Raw genomic sequence first — 18,190 nt, 5'->3', positions numbered from 1 at the left:
ATGCAGTCCATGCCTTTGCAGTGTTTTAGATATCCCTTCACTAATCTTGTCCCAGTCATGTTTATTTTTTCAGCCTTCCATCAAGCTTTGCAAAATATTTTTCTATTTACAGACGTAAAAGATTTTAGCATAAATCCAGGTGAATAATAATATTGTCCCAAGAACACAAGAAATGGGAGCAGGAGTAGACTATTGGGTCCGTTGAGCCTGCTCCATCATTCAATGTGACCATGGCTGAATTTGGGCTTCGACTCTACTTCCCTTCCCATTCCCCATATCCTTCAATTCCCTGAGAGACCTAAAATCTGTCTATCCCAGACTCAAATGTATTCAATGATGTAGCTTCCGCAACCCTCTGGGGTAGAGAATTCTAAAGATTCACAACCTGAATGGGGAGGTGGTGCTGTAGTGGTGTTGTCACTAGACTGCTGCTCCAGTAATTCTCCAGGGACCTGGGTTCAAATCCTACCATGGCAGATAGTGAAATTTGAATTCAATTAAAAACCTGGAATTAATATTCTAATGATAACCACGAAGCCATTGTTGATTGTCAGGAAAAACCCATCTGGTCCACTAATGTCCTTTAGGGAAGGAAATTTGCAATCCTTACCTGGTCTGGCCTACATGTGACCCGAGACACACAGCAATGTGACTGATTCTTAAATGACCTAGCAAACTATTCAATTCTCAAGGGCAATTAAGGATAGGTAATAATACCTCATCAAGCCCCTTCAGAATTTTGTATGTTTCAATAAGATTGCCTCTCATTCTTCTAAACTCCAGAGGCAATAGACTCAATTTTCTCAGTCTCTCATCATAGGACAAACCCCCTCATCCCAGGGACCAATCCAGTGAACTTTAGCTATACCACCTCCAATGCAAGTATATATTTTCTTAAATGTGGAGACCAAAACTGCACACCATTTTCCAGATGTGGTCTCACCAAAACCCTGTACACTCTAGCAAGACTTCTTTATTCTTGTACTCAAATCCCCTTGCAGTAAAGGTCAACATGCCATAAGCCTTCCTAATTGCTTGCTCTACCTGTATATTAACTTTGTGCATTCCTTGTACGTGTACACCGAAGTCTCTTTGAACATCAACACTTACAAGCTTATCACCTTTTTAAAAACCTTCAGATCTTCTATTCTTCTGACCAAAGTGAATAAGTTCACACTTTCCTACATTATAATCCATCTGCCATCTTGTTGCCCACTCACTTAACCTGTCTATCTTCCTTTGCAGCCTCTCTGTGTCCTCCCCACAGTTTACCGGTCCACCTAGCTTTGTATTATCAGCAAACTTAGACGCATTGCTCCCTTCATTTATCATCACCGTGCCTTTTCTAGCTGCCCTTGTGGTCCAACAGTTTTCATTAAAACAGTAAAGAAGAAAGGGTCCCAAAGCACTTCAAGATAATTTTGGCACTATAAGGTCCTGCCAAAAGCAATGAGATAAATAACCAGAAAATGTGTTTTAGTGCTGTTGTTCGAGGGATAAATATTGGCCAGGAATCCCCTTTCTCCTCTTCTGAACGTTGCCATGGGGTCTTTTGGATCCACTTCTGTAGACAAATATCTCATCTGAGAGATGACACCAGAGACAGTGGGTGGAATTTAATTAAGCGAGTAAGAGACGGTTAAGGAACTCAAGAATTGGGGGAGAAGTTGGGAGATGGAGAGCCTTTGGTCTTCCCTACTCCCCCGATTAAGGCAAGGGTGGGGAAAGTCAAGGATAGCCTAACCACCAGGAGGTCAAGTGAAGCACTTATGTGGTCAATTAATGGCCATTTAAGGGCCTCATCCCACCACTGCTGGTACCAATGGCAGGGCGGGGGGAGGGAGTGTGTGTGGTTGCGGTGTGTGGGTAATGCAGGGCATACACTCTGTGGGAAGACCACTTAGTAACACCTCTCAGTGTCAATGTTGGGATTGAAGAGCTGCCAGCCCTCTGATTAGCCGGCAGCTCTTGGAGCTGGGTTCTTTGCCTTTAAAGGCCCGTAAGCCCCGACAACAGGAAGTTAACCACCCGATTGACATGGAATTCTATTGGAGCTTCCGAAAACGGAATGGGCAATGCTGCAGCCATTAAATTTATCCTAGTGTAGCACCGTCCCAGTACTCCATTGAAGTATCAGCCAGAATTATGTGCCTGAAGTGGGGCTGGAACCCACAGTCGTATGCCTCAGAAGTGAATTGCTACCAGCCAGACAAGGCTGACACCTAACCCTTCAAACACTCGCGTGCCAATAGTGATAAAATATAATTATAAAATAAAATGCTTCAACCAGTTAATAGAGTTTTTAAAAAAATAATACTGAGTTACTGCTATTTTTGTAATGAAAGAAAAGCAGTGATGAACCATTATAATGCTTGCCCACAGTGCTGAATAAAATCACAATGCTTAAGGACTAATGCTGAAAAATATCTTCACTTTGAAGAAAAACTGCACATTCTCAATGGAAGCTAATCCAAGTACCCAAGATTGTAAACTCTGATGAATGAACTGAAAACAACACTAATGATATCATTCTCTGGTATCCAATGTATTTAGTTTTTTGTGTAAGCGTCAGTGAAGAAAATAAAGAAAACTTTGCGTTTCTCATATACTCAAGATGCCCTAAATTACTTTACAGCTGGTGAACTACTCTTGAAGCGCTGTATCTGTTGACTTGATGGCAAAGATGACAGCTAGTTTGTGCATATGTCCTCACAACAAATTGGTGACCAAATAGTCTATGTTTGGCAGTGTTGAGTAAGGGGGAAATATTGGTCAAGACACCAGGAGCACTCCCTACCTTTCTTCAAATAATGTATGGGATATTTTATGCTCATCTGAACAGGAATATAGTGCCTTTGGTTTATCTATCATCTAAAAGACTGAATCTCTAATAATGGAGCACTCCCTCAGGACTGCACTGATGTTTACATTATATGCTAAAATCCATAGTGATCAGATTCTCCCCTTAAATCACAAGACTTTCTTTTGTTTTTGCTTATTGGCATTCCCCAGTTAGGATCCTGTATCAGATTAGTTTACGGACTTCTAAAGAGATTGGTGTTATAAATATCACAAATTTACTTTGGAACTTTCCTGATTTAATGGTGCATTTCAGGAGCATCATCTAATTGATGATGCACTTACAGAGATTTATGGTCCAATTCACAGCCACAAAGGCTACAAACCAATTAGCTTTCCATTAAGTTTAAGTGTCCAGTTAACCTATCGGGATCTAGGTACGATGAAAATAGCCAGCTGAGAGAACACCAAGGTTCACCCAAACAGGTGATGTGAACAGAATGGCAAGATATTTGTGTCAATAATGACTTTAATTCGATTGGAGACAATAAAACACCGTAAAATATCATTTTAACATAAAATATTTGGCATACTATAACAGTTCAATTCTTCTGATGCAGAAGGAAAGATGATGTAAAGTATCAGTTCTGAACTTTTGTTCCAACATATTTCACATTTTCATCCTCTCACCTTTCACTATTACCTGTTAACACTTTATTTTCCCCTAATACCCAGGTGGGGAGAAAATGTAGGGAGTCTACATCCACACTGCAATATTGCTCCATAAACGTGAACTGGGAGGTTCCCGGCAGCCACGTCAATTGGGTTGTTTTTTTGATTTTCCCTTCCTTCGTTTGAGGAAGTGTCTCCCTATTATTTGCCACCTCTCCCAACCTCCTCGCTGGTGACCAAAAACAAAGCACCAAATGAGCAATGAGTGGAGCAAGTTGGTGTTTTTAGATCTTTTGCAGTCTCACACTAACATTTTGTATCAGCAGACCACCCTGACTTCCAGCTTCAAAGACATTTCCTAAATTGGCAATGGCTGTACCCCTGTCATTGTTCACACTCAAGATTTTTCAGCTTGAAGTTGAGGAGCAGGGCCATTGGATGACTCCAGGAGTTGATTGCACCTGAATGGGGCAACTCACTCACAGCACACAAAGGGTTAATACACAGCCCATTCCTGTCATAAGTGGTTTGCAGCGGCTATTCACATTGCCATTCCCTCTATACAGTAAAGGCAAGCTCCAGGGTAAATATTTTCCATTTAAATAGAGCAACTTGGGAGAAATAGTCAACATGCTTTGTGTCTCAAAATTATTTTACAAAATGCTTCAGTGAATTGAAAATCAAGAAAGGTGTATAGCAATTTACTTAAAGCAATAAATGGTTTTGGATGTTTAGTAATGTGCTTTAATGTGTTGTTGGCAATCATAAGCTCTGTTGAAAGAAAATGGAAAATCAAGATGTTCAGAATTCTTTGACTTCCAAGCAATTTCAGCACGCAACATATTACCACAAATAAATTCTCAAAACAATTAAACACAATGAGGAATTGCATGAAGGCAAGAGTCTAGACTTGAGTTCTTGCTAAATCAGAAGTGTTTATTTACATGGCATGTACCCATGCACAATGGAAAAGAATGGAGATGGCATGATTTGCCGACTTAGGTATTTACCCCATATCAAATGGACTCCCTGCCCAGTGGTAAAATACATAAGGGGGACCATGAAGCCATTGTCAATTGTCAGAAAACCCATCTGGTTCACTAATGTCCTTTAGACCATCCATTAAATACCTCTCCCCATTTGTGTTTCCATTGAAGTGCATTTGTTAAGATCTTTCAACCTGTGATGGCTATACCAAATCCTTACAGCAGGGTATCTACCAGTATGATGCATCTGTGTCACCTTACTGCTCTTGGAAGCCATTGTCTGAGGGATGCATTGTACATTTTCCTGCTTTGCTTTTCCTGTAGACCCTTTCTAAAAACGAGGACGCCAAAGGCAACTTTGTGACAAGTGCTTCACCTGCCCTTATGGCTAAGGAACTTCAAGTAAACACATGTATTTGCATTTCTCTTTAGCTGTTTTTCTTTTGGAGGGATGGATGGTTGAAAGGGTGTTGGGGTGAACCAATGGAACTCTGATTTGAATGGGTAGAATGTGTGCCTCCTTCATCTGTGTGTTTATGTTGATGACCCACAGCTCCATGGTGGTAAGTCGTTGTAGACTGAAAATAGTAAACAATCATGAGTTTTGTTTTCTCTGGGTGCTTGCACACCAGCAGCCTCTAAGTTGGTTTACTCTAAGATAGTACCCTCACCTCTGAAGGGTGACCTGCGTAAATTTCCACTTTAGCAAGAAGGAACAAAAATAGAGTCTTCATGCAATGTGTAAGATCCTCCAAAGCAGCTACAAAAGCCATGCTTAGCTGAACAAATACCCCCTGAAATTACTAAAATAACAGTCAATTTTAAGAGAAGCCTTGGGGCAAGCAAGATCACTTTCCATTTGAAGTGCCAACTTTGTTTGGAGATGAGTTCTTTGTGGGCACGATTTCTTCCAAAATTGATAAACCTTGCATGATTTACCACAGTTACACGTAAAGTCAGGTTCCAGGCCCTGGTGTTGCAGGCTATTTGCCTACCAAAATGGCTTTCAGAAAATCGGCTGTGGGAAAAAGCGGTGTGCACGATAGGGGGAGAGGGTTGATTTTATGACCCACACAGGTAACTGCTGAGAATCTGCACCTCAAGCATAGCCTTGGAAGTATCAACCCTCTATCAAGGCCTTCGTAAAAATTCATGTGGTAATTTTTTAATCGTGGATTTAAGCTCCTTGATATAGGCAGTCTGATAAATTTCAGAAAAAATATATTCCAAGGTTTCAATTTACTGAGTAAATCCAGAAAGCTCAGAGTAACAAATGCTGTGGTTTGATTGGCCCACTGTGTTTTCACATATTGCCAACCTGTGTAAAAATGCAGGCCCTTATGTCTGTGGGCATCTGCTAGCTTTGACCCCTACATTACTCATGCTGTCGAACGATTGGTCCCTGGGACACATTTTAATTAAATGACTGTAATGTTGAAGTAATCTTTCTTGACACGTACAACCTCCAACGCCCAAGACACAATCTGTAACTGGTAACTAGAGACATGTGAAACAGTCCCAAATGATAAAGCAGGAAAGAAAAGCAACAGTGACTCTGAGCATGGGCAGTGGATGCAATCCTGGGAAGCCAGTATATTAAACACAATATTGCAATATTGTAGGTTTTGGCAGTCACTTCGAAGACAAACAAACAATGAAAAATATTACCTGCCTCACAATGCCCATCTGTTAATTTTGTCCTTTCACAACAAACAGAATCGCCATTTGTCATCACAGTTAGACAGCGAAAAAACAGAACCAAGTGTTAGAACAAACACTGGTGACACTGAACCATGTATCTACTCACATCTTGGAATGAAACAAACATATAAAAATTAGTTTTGACCTTTATAAATATTAACATCTGTTACAGTGATGCCAAAGCTTTCATTCCAAGCCAACTGAAGTTATCTCAGCATGTTACATTTATCTCTTTTTCATGTCAATTACCAAAAATTATTTTCATAGTTTGGGCAAAGATCGAATCACTTGGATATGTTATTCATTGAGCTTCACAAAGGTATAACATACTGTTCTCAGAAAGGGTAGTTTTTGCAAATAAAAATCTATGCTACTGCAGTCTCATGTGAAACAAAACCCCACGGACCAGGGCGGTAACTAAATTCACTCTTTAGTCTCTGCTGGGATGGCAGACAGTGAATAGGTCTTTGTGCCCCTTGGCTACAGATGGAACAAATCACCCAGGATTCTGACTCATATTGTGATCCAGTGTCTTCTGCAGAGAGTTCATATATTTTGACATTGAGTAAAGACAGGTTTGGGCTCATTTATGATTTACTTCACTCCACTCTCAAAAGGTTTTTCCATTCTAAGCTTACAGAGAGAGAGAAAAAAAATACTTCTTGGACAAAATATTGCAGGGCAGCTGGTATGATCCTCAGCAATAGTCAACATCCTCGGGTTACTTTGTAAAAATGATAAAGTATGAGACACTTTGGGCAGAATTTTCTGCCTGTCGGGTAGGCGAGCCCGACCCAATCTCCGGTGGGCGGGGAGCTGACCCCGCAGGAAAACGGGTCCCGCTGCCATTTTATGCGGGCGGGCTAATTAAGGCCCACCCAGCGTGATGTCCGGCGGGAAGTGCTATGTGCTCCCTGTGCGGGTTGGGGGGGGGATTCCCCAAAAGCAAGAGTGCACTCTTTCACGCATGCACACGAAAGAGTGCACATCTCCCTGAGGCTAAGTGCAGCCTCAGGGAGATTGCTTACACTTTTAAAAATATAAACAATAGAGCAAAAAAAATCCCCTAACATGTGCCCCTCATGTGACAATGTCACATGAGTTGGGACATGTTCATAATTTACATAATAAGTTTATTAAACTTTTTAAAACCCTACATGAAACCTCATCCCGGCGGTGGATGAAGTTTCATGTTTTTTCTATTGCCCGCCGGGGCTCCTGGTCTGCCCATCAACCTTAAGGTTGGACGGGCAGGTCCTTTAATTGTATAGTTAATCCTGTCAATGGCCTCAATTGGCCATTGACAGGTCGGTGGACCCACAGCTGATTTTGCTGCGGGCCCACCTTCCTGAAACTTTAAATGGGGCAGGATGACGTCAGGGGTTCCGCTCGGCATCATCCCGCATCATTTTATGCATCGGCAAGCAGGCCCCGCCCCCTGCTTGCCGACGGCAAAATTCTGCCCTTTAACACTCAATGAATGGCATATATTTGCACTGCCCGCAGTAATGTTCTAAGTTAGTTAATCCCCACATTGATTAAATTCTATTTTATTGATGAGTTGATCTTCTACTTGGTTCAAAGTCAGAAAATCATGAAAAAATCTATCACATTGTAAATATTGTAATAAGCCTTTAAGCGATACAGCCGGCCATCACTAGAAGGAAGTGTATCATTTGATTCTGCCACAGTTTCACTTTGGACTGTGAACAGAACACAGTATGCACAGGTCTTTTTTTTTAATATTCATTCATAGGATGTGGGCTTTGCTGGCTGGGCCAGCATTTATTGCTCATCCTTAGTTTCCCTTGAGAAGGTGGTGGTGAGCTGCCTCCTTGAACCGCTGCAGTCCATATGGTGTAGGGACACCCACAATGCTGTTAGGGAGGGAGTTCCAGGATTTTGACCCAGCAACAGTGAAGGAACGGCGATATATTTCCAAGTCAAGTTGGTGAGTGACTGGGAGGGGAACTTCCAGGCAATGGTGTTCCCATCTATCTGCTGCCCTTGTCCTTCTAGATGGTGGTGGTTGAGGGTTTGGAACGTGCTGTCTAAGGAGCCTTGGTGAGTTCCTGCAGTGCATCTTGTAGATAATACGCACTACTGCTACTCTGCGTTGGTGGTGGAGGGAGTGAATGTTTGTGGATGTGGTGCCAATCAAGCTTTGTCCTGGATGGTGTCAAGTGTCTTGAGTGTTGTGGGAGCTGCATTCATCCAGGCAAGTGGGAATATTCCAGCACACTCCTGACTTGTGCCTTGTAAATGATGGACAGAGTTTGGGGAGTCAGGAGGTGAGTTACTCATCACAGGATTCCTAACCTCTGACCTGCTCTTGTAGCCACAGTATTTATATGGCTAGTCCAGTTCAGTTTCTGGTCAATGGTAACCCCCAGAATGTTGATAGTGGGGGATTCAGTGATGGTGATGCCATTGAACGTCAAAGGGCAATGATTAGATTCTCTGCTGACACCTTCAAGCTTTCTATCCATGTATATATGTTCTCATGTGCCTAGTTTAAATAAATGAACCCACAGTGTGTTTATCCAATCCCTTCTGAGTGATTGGTGCTTTTATATCATTCCAGCAACATGACAGTAAATGCCCAAAAAGGAACATAAGTCATTGTTTCAAGTAAAGTCTCTTCTTCAGATCCTATGCAGGATCAAATGGAGTTGATGCATTTTCTGTTTATATTTCTAATTTCCACTATTTATTGTTTGTATTTTACTTTCACCTGTTCCTGTCTGCCATCTTTAAGGATGACCAGTTAAAAGAAGAGTAAATTAATTAATCATCCATTTTGTTGCTTGTGAACACCTCCCCGTTTTAGCCCATAATTTGAAAACAAATAGTTTCCATTATTTTGCACAAACATCACTTCTACTTTCTGCCAATTGTTTGAAGGAAATCTCTGAACTGAAATGTACACCGAAGATGGTGACAGTGAGTGTTGCCCTTTGTTAAACTAAATGTTGAAGGATATGTCTGACATTTGGGTTAGGAAACTGACCTTTGAACCCTGTGACCATGGGATTCAAGAGCAACCCTGGATTAAGGATGGAACCCAGCTGCTGCAAAGGATCTTTATGAAATCAGTTTAGAAATTTGTTCAGAATTTTCCTTTTGTGCCCCAACAAATTAATTAACTTCCAAGAAAACGATAGCTGCGTGACCTGTTAAACTTTCATGGTGATTGGTGGTCAAGGACATCAGCTGTCTCCTCAAGGGATACAGAACAAGATTGTACATGGACTTCTTCACCATCCTCTGTTAGAATGCACTGTGCGGTAGTTATTCTTAGTCATATCAATGGAAATTGATTATGGAATTATATGCACTCCAGGTAGCTGCTTAATTGTCTTCCAACACATCATTTTGGGCCCTCTCCAGCATCCATCAATGTTGTTCACATTGTGTTGCCATGTCGTAAAGGAACAACTGGTAACAGAGGGTTCTTAAACAGACACTGTACTTTGTTATCTATTCATCTAAATCATGCCACTTTGTTACTGCCACTGCGGATGTCAGCACTCTGTTTTACTTCCCTAAAACCGGGCTGTCACATAAAAGGAAAGGATGCCATAAATTGAATAAAACACAGACATTCGCATTCCCTATTTGGCAGCCAGACACTGTTAGGCTCTCCTAGAAATGTACTGCACTGTCTCAATTTGTCAAGGGTAAAGGAGTCATGGGTGCAGCTGTGGTAACTGCCACACATGTTTACGATGACATTCCTGGAATCACACACCATCTGTACATTAACAGAGTGGAACCTCTTCCTGCTGAAGCAAATGGCTCTCATTCCCAGGAGCCACAGAGATGAGTCTGTGTGCAGTCAGTAGCACCCAGGACATTGAGGGAATCAACAATGATAAAGAAGCTCAGCCTGGTTCTCTGCCATTGCTGCTGGGATGTTGAAAATCTGATTAAGTAATGTGTTCTTTGGAGCAAATCAACTGTGACTTGAGAAATGACTTTGGATATTGCTGACAGACTGCTGCCTGTTGATGCTCCAGCTGTGGCCTGAAAGGTGCCAATAGTATAGAAAAGAGAGCAATGGCCTCTGGCAATGATTAATTTACAGATTTATGATGTTCCACATCCTTCTATAGCTCTGTATTGAATCTAAAACCCTATTTCCCGAGCCCATTAAACTTGGGACTGTGCATTCCTATGGGGGTGAATGCACCCGTGCTTGCTGTAACAGGATGAGTCTGTTTGGATTTTTCCAGCTTAAGTTCCTCCTTTGAATGGGCTTCCTGCATATGGAAAATGTACACAAATAATGAAAGCGCGGGACCAGGGGTGGGGGTGGGGGATTGTCAATAGGAAAGTTAGGCTGACCAGAAGTTCGTAATGGCAGTTCATAGGTTATTCTTGGCTGGAGTTGGAGATACAGGACAATAATCAGGGAAGTTGCTATCATTCAATCCAAATGCACTGGGGGTCTTGAGGAGTGAGATGGATCAAAGAAGAATATTCCTTGTTAGAGAACAAGGTCATACCTCATTGAGGAAATGTTCCCAAAAATATAGCCTTCATGCATTATATAGAATCTTCAATGTAGCTGTACAAAAAATACCCAGCTACAAAAACCCTCTGAAAGTACTGCAGTGAAAATAGCTGGAATCCAGCTTTAAAAAGCTCCAAAGAAGGCCAGTGGATATAGTGTTGCAAAGAAGGACAGGTTATGTCAAAGTGGATATAGTACAGGCTGCGTGACTCTAAGGCTGTGAGGTCAAATCCTACCAGAAAATAACCAATAATGTTACCAGATTGGTTCCCTGGTTCCCTAATGCTAGTATCAAATTCTCATTCTTGTTTTTAAATTCCTTCAAGATCTCATCCTTCTGTATGTCTGTAACCTCCTCCATCCCACAACACTCCAAGATCTCCATGCTCCTCCAATTCTGGCCACTTGTGCACCTCTGATTTCCTTTGCTCTGCCATTGGTGGCCATCTATTTAGATTCCTAGGCCCCAGGCTCTAGATTCTCCCTCCTATCCCAATCTGTTTCTCCACTTATCTCTCCTTATTTAAGCTGCACCTTAAAACCTACCTCTTTAAACAAGTTTGTGATCACCTGTGCTAATATCTCCCTATGTGGCTTGGTGTCTATTTTTATGAACATACATATGAACACATAAACTAGGGGCTATTCAACCCCTCAAGCCTGCTCCACCATTCAATAGGATCATGGCCGTTCTGATTGTGGCCTCAACACCTTCCACATACCCTGATAACCTTTGGGTCCCTTGCTAGTCAATAATCTATCTACCTCTAGCTTGGAAATATGCAATGGCCCCACATCCACCACCCTCTGGGAAAGAGAGTTCCAACGATTCACAACCCTCTGAGAGAAAAAAAATCTTCTCAACTCCATCTTAAATGGGAGACCCCTTACTTTTAAACTGTGTCAACTTATCTGAAGTGCCTTGGGACATTTTACTAGGCTAAAAGTGACATATAAATACAATTTATTATTGTTGTTGAGCGGAACCTGCAACTGCCACCACATTTGGCCTCAATGCAACTCCAGTTTACTCTATGTGGTTGACTCATAACTGCAGTGTTCTTCATAGGGCATTCCCTAAACAGAGCTTGAGTGATGTTATCAACCTGTTAAAGCAACCAGTCACATTAAAGGATTTTCACAGACACCCATCAGGAAATAAAATCACTTAACATTTTTATACAGAGCAAATTAAAGATTGGGACATACACATGGGGTGAAGGTAAAAGCTAAAAAATTCTGAAAACATTAAAAACAAAATAAAATAATTGAGTTTACATAAACCACTAGTTAATCATGTAACAGCACTCCATGATTATGAAATTACCTTTTCAGTTCTGTTGTTCATCAAGTTAATCACATAACCATTAAAACTCGTTATACCCTATTGAGCAAGGTATAACTTTTTGTGGGGTTTCTGACAGTGATGTGGAGGTGGAAGCATTAAAATTGTCACTGGTTTCAGTGATTGCTGGCTCTGGGGGAGGAGGGGAGGCACACTACAGCACATGTTTTTTTTATCCTTTCATGGATGTGGGCTTTGCTGGCTGGGACAGCATTTATTGCCCATCCCTAATTGCCCTAGGGAAGGTGGCAGTGAGCTGCCTTCTTGAACCACTGCAGTCCATGTGGCGTAGATACACGCACAGTGCTGTTAGGAAGGAGTTTCCAGGATTTTGACCCAGTGACAGTGAAGGAACGGTGATATATTTCCAAGTCAGGATGGTGAGTGATTTGGAGGGGATCTTCCAGGTGGTGGTGTTCCCATCTATCTGCTGTCCTTGTCCTTGCAGATGATAGTGGTCGTGGGTTTGGAAGGTGCTGTTGAAGGAGCCTTGGTGAATTCCTGCATGTGGTGGAGCTCCGAGTGACAGACAAAAAGTTCGGAATTTCCAAGCTAATCTGCCCTTGTGCTACATCCTGAAGTTGTGGTCAGTTTCAGAGGGTAATGACGATGAATGTTGATGGTCCACCATCAATGCTCCCCCCACTTTGCCCCACAAAACCCAGGATATTGCCTTTTTAATGGCATCCATATCCCAAGGACAAATGTAAAAATACAAATCCAATATTTTGTGGATGGACAACTCACTGGGAGCAGATCACCTGCTGGAACTGAAAAATTCAGGAAGCCAGAGACTTTATGACCATAATTTCAGTATATAGATGAAAGATTATGCAGGCCGAGAGTGAAACTTACCTTTCTTAACTCAAATAATGGCCATCAAAGAGAATCAAGTGTTGGCTGACAGCTGAGGTCAGGGGCCTGTTTTCCGAGGTTTGCTGCCAATGAAGTTTCATGGCATGCACAAAAACATGGAAAATACACTGCCTTAAATAGAGCCTCGCTAGACCAATAAGTAGTTTTATGTGATTCTGCAATTTCTGAGATGGTTGTCTCTCTCTAATATGGTCATGATAATATTGTGAATACTCATGAGTGAATGTAGTAATTGACAGAAACATCAGCCATTGATACTAAATAATTTATGGATAACTTTGTTGCTTGTGTTTTATGTGCTGACATCCACTCATTATTTAAATGTGGCATCCTACTGTGGCATGTGGTGTCTCCTCTTTATAAAAGATTAGTCATCTGATCATTTACCAGTGCTACATCTTCACGGTGATTATAAAGATTTTCTTATGTCCCCCAGAGCCAGCAGAATTATGGCAAAGGACTGAAATTTAAATCTCTTTTTCTTCTTACAAACACCATTCTGATTAAGTGACAACTCTTCATTCAGCACCTGTAGTCACAACTAATTTTATAATTTCAATCTGATATCTTTGGCAATTGTCTCCATCCCCAGCAGAATACAAATGAACATACTTAAATCCCTTTTCAAATTAAACCCTTTTCTTCTCTGCAGGAACTTCAATGAGTTTCTTGAACAGTAGCCATCAGTGAGATCCAATTAAATCTAATGGAAAATGGATGGGGCAGTTAATTCTCAGATTGCCTGGCTCACGCAGAATAAGCTTCATTTACAATGGAGGCTGTTCTGATGGAGCTGTCAGTGAAAAGTAGAATTCTGAGGGACAGAATATATCTGCACTTGGAGAGACACTGATTAATCAGGGATAGTCAGCATGGATTTGTTAAGGGAAGATCACGTTTGATAAATTTGATCGAATTTTTTGAGGAGGTAACCAGGAATGTTGATGAGGGTAATGCATTTGATGTGGTCGACATGGACTTTGGCAAGGCTTTTGATAAGGTCCTTCATGGCAGACTGGTCAAGAAAGTAAGAGCCCATGGGATCCAAAGCAAAGTGGCACATTGGATCCAAAATTGGCTGAGAGGCAGGAAGCAGAGGGTGATGGTAGAGGGATGTTCTTGTGACTGGAAGTCTGTTTCCAGTGGGGTTCCATAGGGGCTGGGGCCCTTGCTGTTTGTGATGTACATAAATGATTTGGACTTAAATATACGGGGTATGATCAAGAAGTTTGTGGATGACACGAAAATTGGTAGGATGGTAAATAGTGAGGAGGATGGCCATAAACTGCAGGAGGATATCAATGGGCTGGTCAGGCAGGCAGAGCAGTGGCAAATGGAATTCAACCTGGAAAAGTGTGAGATAATGCCCTTGGGGAGGGCTAACAAGGTGAGGGATTACACTATGAATGGTAGGGCCCTGGAAAGTACTGAAGGTCAAAGGGACCTTGGTGTGCATTTCCACAGATCCCTGAAGGTAACAGGGCAGGTAGATAAGGTGGTTAGGAAGGCATATGGGATACTTGCCTTTATTAGCCAAGGCGTAGAATACAAGAGCAGGGAGGTTATGCTGGAACTGTGTAAAATGCTGGTTAGGCCACAAATGGAGTACTCCGTGCAGTTCCGGTCACCACATTATAGGAAGGATGTGATTGCACTGGAGAGGGTGCAGAGGAGATTTACTAGGATGCTGCCTGGACTGGAGGGTCTGAGCTATGAGGAAAGATTGGATAGGCTGGAGTTGTTTTCCTTGTGCAAATAACCTAGAATTTTTATTTTCTTGAACTGTGACTTTAAGATTGACTGTGGCTTTTAAAAACTACAGTGGCTGCAATTTAAAAAAAAATGTTCTCTGAAGCAGGAAGAGAAGATCTACAATGTGACTGCTCCTTAGAACAAGGTGTGCCAGGTTGGATAATGGTGCTGGAAAGGACATGTCTAAGAGAGAACTGCCTAGTGACGGTGTTTGATTGGCTGCTGACCAGGGTTTTGTGATAGCAGTAGCTAGAAGAAGGATCCCAACCTGCGAAGAGGAAAGACCTAAAAATCTCTCTCTCCCTTTCTTCTGTGTTTTTGGCAAAACTCCAGTAATTCTGCCATAGTAATTAGCTGGCTGTCCCTCACATCTCCTTATCCTGTTTTTTGAGAAATCACTAGTAGAAATGCTAAAAGCAGGTTTTTAACTAGTAAATTACAGACTGGAAGTGGTGAAACATCACCTTGTATCAGCAGTACAGGTCTGCAAAGAACTTGGAAGACTTCAAGCAAAATCAACTCATCTAACCCTATACGCTGGATTGGTGCTATCGAATTGTTTTTTATCCTCACCCTTAAAATCCTTGTGTGTGTGTGTGTGTGTTTGTGTATAGGGTTAAAAAAGGGGTAGAGTAAGTTATAGAGTTAAGAGTTAGTAGTTCATATTTCTTTCTTTTGTAATTGATTAAAAACAATTTGTTTAATAAACAGTTATTTACTTGTTAAGTTTACAAACCTGGTGCTTGTTAATCTAAATTAAAATAAATTATACAGTTAGGTAAAACTGAGGCAATTTGGTAGTCTGATTAAACTTTTCACATTTGTCACAGCTCGGGGAGCAGTGGGTCTTGATATTACAGCGCACTATGCCCAGTGAGTTGTGACACTTGGAGCAGCAAAGGTTGAGATGGGACCTGATGGAGATATATAAGATTATGAGGGGCATAGATAGGGTGGGTAGGAAGACACTTTTTCCATTTGTAGAGGGGTCAACAACCAGGGGGCATAAATTTAAGGTAAGAGGTAGAAGGCTAAGAGGGGAGTTGAGGAGAAAGTTTTTCACCCAGAGGATGGTGGGAGTCTGGAACTCACTGCCTGAAAAGGTGGCTGAGTCAGAAATTCTCGTAACATTTAAGAAGTATTTAGATATTCACTTGTGTTGCCATAGCCTCCAGGGCTATGGAAAATGGGATTAGTGTCGTCAGATCTTTGTTGACTGGCACAGACACAATGGGCCGAATGGCCTTGTCCTGTGCTGTAAATGTCTATGAGTTTATTTGATCCTTTGTCCGCCTTCAGCACCTGATCCCTTCAGGAACACAGCGTCACTGGTCACAGATGCTAACGAGATGGGGGTCAGCCCCATCTTAAAGGTGCTGAGAGCACACAGAGAGAATGACAGAACTCTGTGATGCCTGCCCACAACATTCTGGCAACAATGACAAGCGCCTTGAGGTGCAGACATCAGTAATGTGTCCAGGGAGTGTGAGGCCAGACCATCTGAAGGCTGCACAAAGCACAGGGAAAAGGCCCTGGATTGAGACACCTGCCTTTATCTTGAGCAGAAAGGTTTTACATCTGAGTGACAAGAACACTGCTCATCAGAACAAGGAGCCATAGGCAGAGGGACATTCTTGGGAGTTTGTTGACAATAGTGAACACTATGTACAAGTGATTAACACCCGTGCCCAGGCTGTGCAACTAATTCTTCTTAACTTTCCTAACCCTGTCACTACATCTTGGTGCTCTCCGGAAATCCACAGCGGAGGTGGAGGGCAGCCTGTTGACTGCAATGCACTGTCTGTGATGACCTTGGTGGGTGTCCTTTGGAGGGATGAAACCTGGAGGGCCTCAGCCTGTTTTTTGGGGTCCTGCTTTGTGGGGCAGTGGCACCCTCCTCGGCCTGTGTAGATGGAGCTGCTGAGGTCACAGGAAGAGGGGATTTGGTTAAGCCGGACACTGCCAGAGTCACCTGGGTGGATGGCCCCGGAGTGTGCACCTGCTGATCCTCCTCCCTACGGGTGCCCGAGGGCCCCAGGCTGACTCCTTGAGGAGAAGGGGTAACTGGAGTGAGGTTGATCTACCCGGCACCCCACTCACATACTCACTGTTGTAAGCCAACTGTGGCATCAGTGACGGGGTTGAGCCGTGCAGCAGTGCAGGAGCGACGTCCTGGACCAAGGTCTCCATTGCAGCCACCATCCTATCAGTGGTGGCCTCATTGTGTTGGCATGCCGGCGTGATCAGCTCAGCCTGAAGGCGGACAGGCTCCTCCATTGTGTCTTGCAATCTGAGGAGTGCAGCAGACATCCCTTCCTGATGTTCCCGAGCTTGCCTTTGCAACTCCAGCAACTGTGACATGACCAAGTCCAGAGGCTCGTCATTTGACTCGGACTCAGCAAATTTCTGGCCTCCAGCAGTCCTCCGAGTGCCGGGGACCTGGGAGGTCCCTTCCTCCGCTTGCAGTGGATCAGACAGTGCGATATGCTCACCAAAATGTGATTCCGAGGCTATTCTAAAGCTAGGTCCCACCGAGGTGTGTGTCTCTGCACTGGTGGAGGGTGTAGGTGAGCGCTGTGACGGGACATCAAGGACAGTGCCTCCAGATTCCTCTTCAGAGGTTTCTTGGGGGTTTGATTGGAGGCCCTGGGTCATAGACTCTGTCGGCTGTTTCCCAATGTGCCTGCAAAAGCAAGGAGAGTTAATTAGTGCATGGCAGTGACCTGTGAAACACAGCACATCACACACGGCATGTTGTCTGATGGATGTTGCATTGCTGGACCCTCAGTTGGTAGAGCACCGCCAACCTCGCTATCAGCACAGGGCTGGTCCAGATCGTCATCAGCCAGCTGGATGGCTCTGTTTTCAAAGTCCTTGATTTCAGGCATTCCTCCACTGGTCTGCAACCTCTCCCTCTTGTTGTGTGCCAGCTTGTCCTGCATGAATCGAGATGGAGAGAGTAAGCAGGACATCTGCCAGCCAGATGATAAGTATGCCTGGTATCTGTGGGTGGTGAGTGGTCTCATGGACGGGATGGGGGCAATGACACTGACTGTGAGAGGGTGAATGGTTATGTCCCTTGATCTGACAGTGAGTGAAATCCCTGTGGTTGTGTGACGGGTTTGTGAGTGTGTGAGTTGAGAGTGATGAGAAGAGTGACTACCCTGGTGGGACAGAGGAGATCATTCATCCTCTTTTAGCACTGGGTGGCTGTCCTCTTTAGAAGGGCGCTGGTGCTGACCACCGCTGCCACCATCTCCCAAGCCTGTTTGGTCAAGTCGCAGCCCATCCTGTGGAGGTAGAGGACACCCTGGTGCACCTCCATGGCATTCAAAAGGCGTTCCAGTGACGTGTTGTTAAACCTGTGTAGTCTTCTTGCCTTTCGTGGACATCTTCCCTGCAGCAGTTGTGGGCTGGAAGCACGGAGATGTGGTGCATGTGCCTGGACTTTAAATATGGCGCCTGGCATGATGAACCGGTGACGCGATGGCGGGAGGGCGAATGAGACATCGCCTGCCATGGAAATAGTGTGTTCAATGGGAA

This window comes from Cetorhinus maximus, chromosome 21, assembly GCF_964194155.1.
Source record: "Cetorhinus maximus chromosome 21, sCetMax3.hap1.1, whole genome shotgun sequence".
NCBI classification, from domain to species: Eukaryota; Metazoa; Chordata; class Chondrichthyes; order Lamniformes; family Cetorhinidae; genus Cetorhinus; species Cetorhinus maximus.
Note: the sequence above shows the minus strand (reverse complement) of the source record.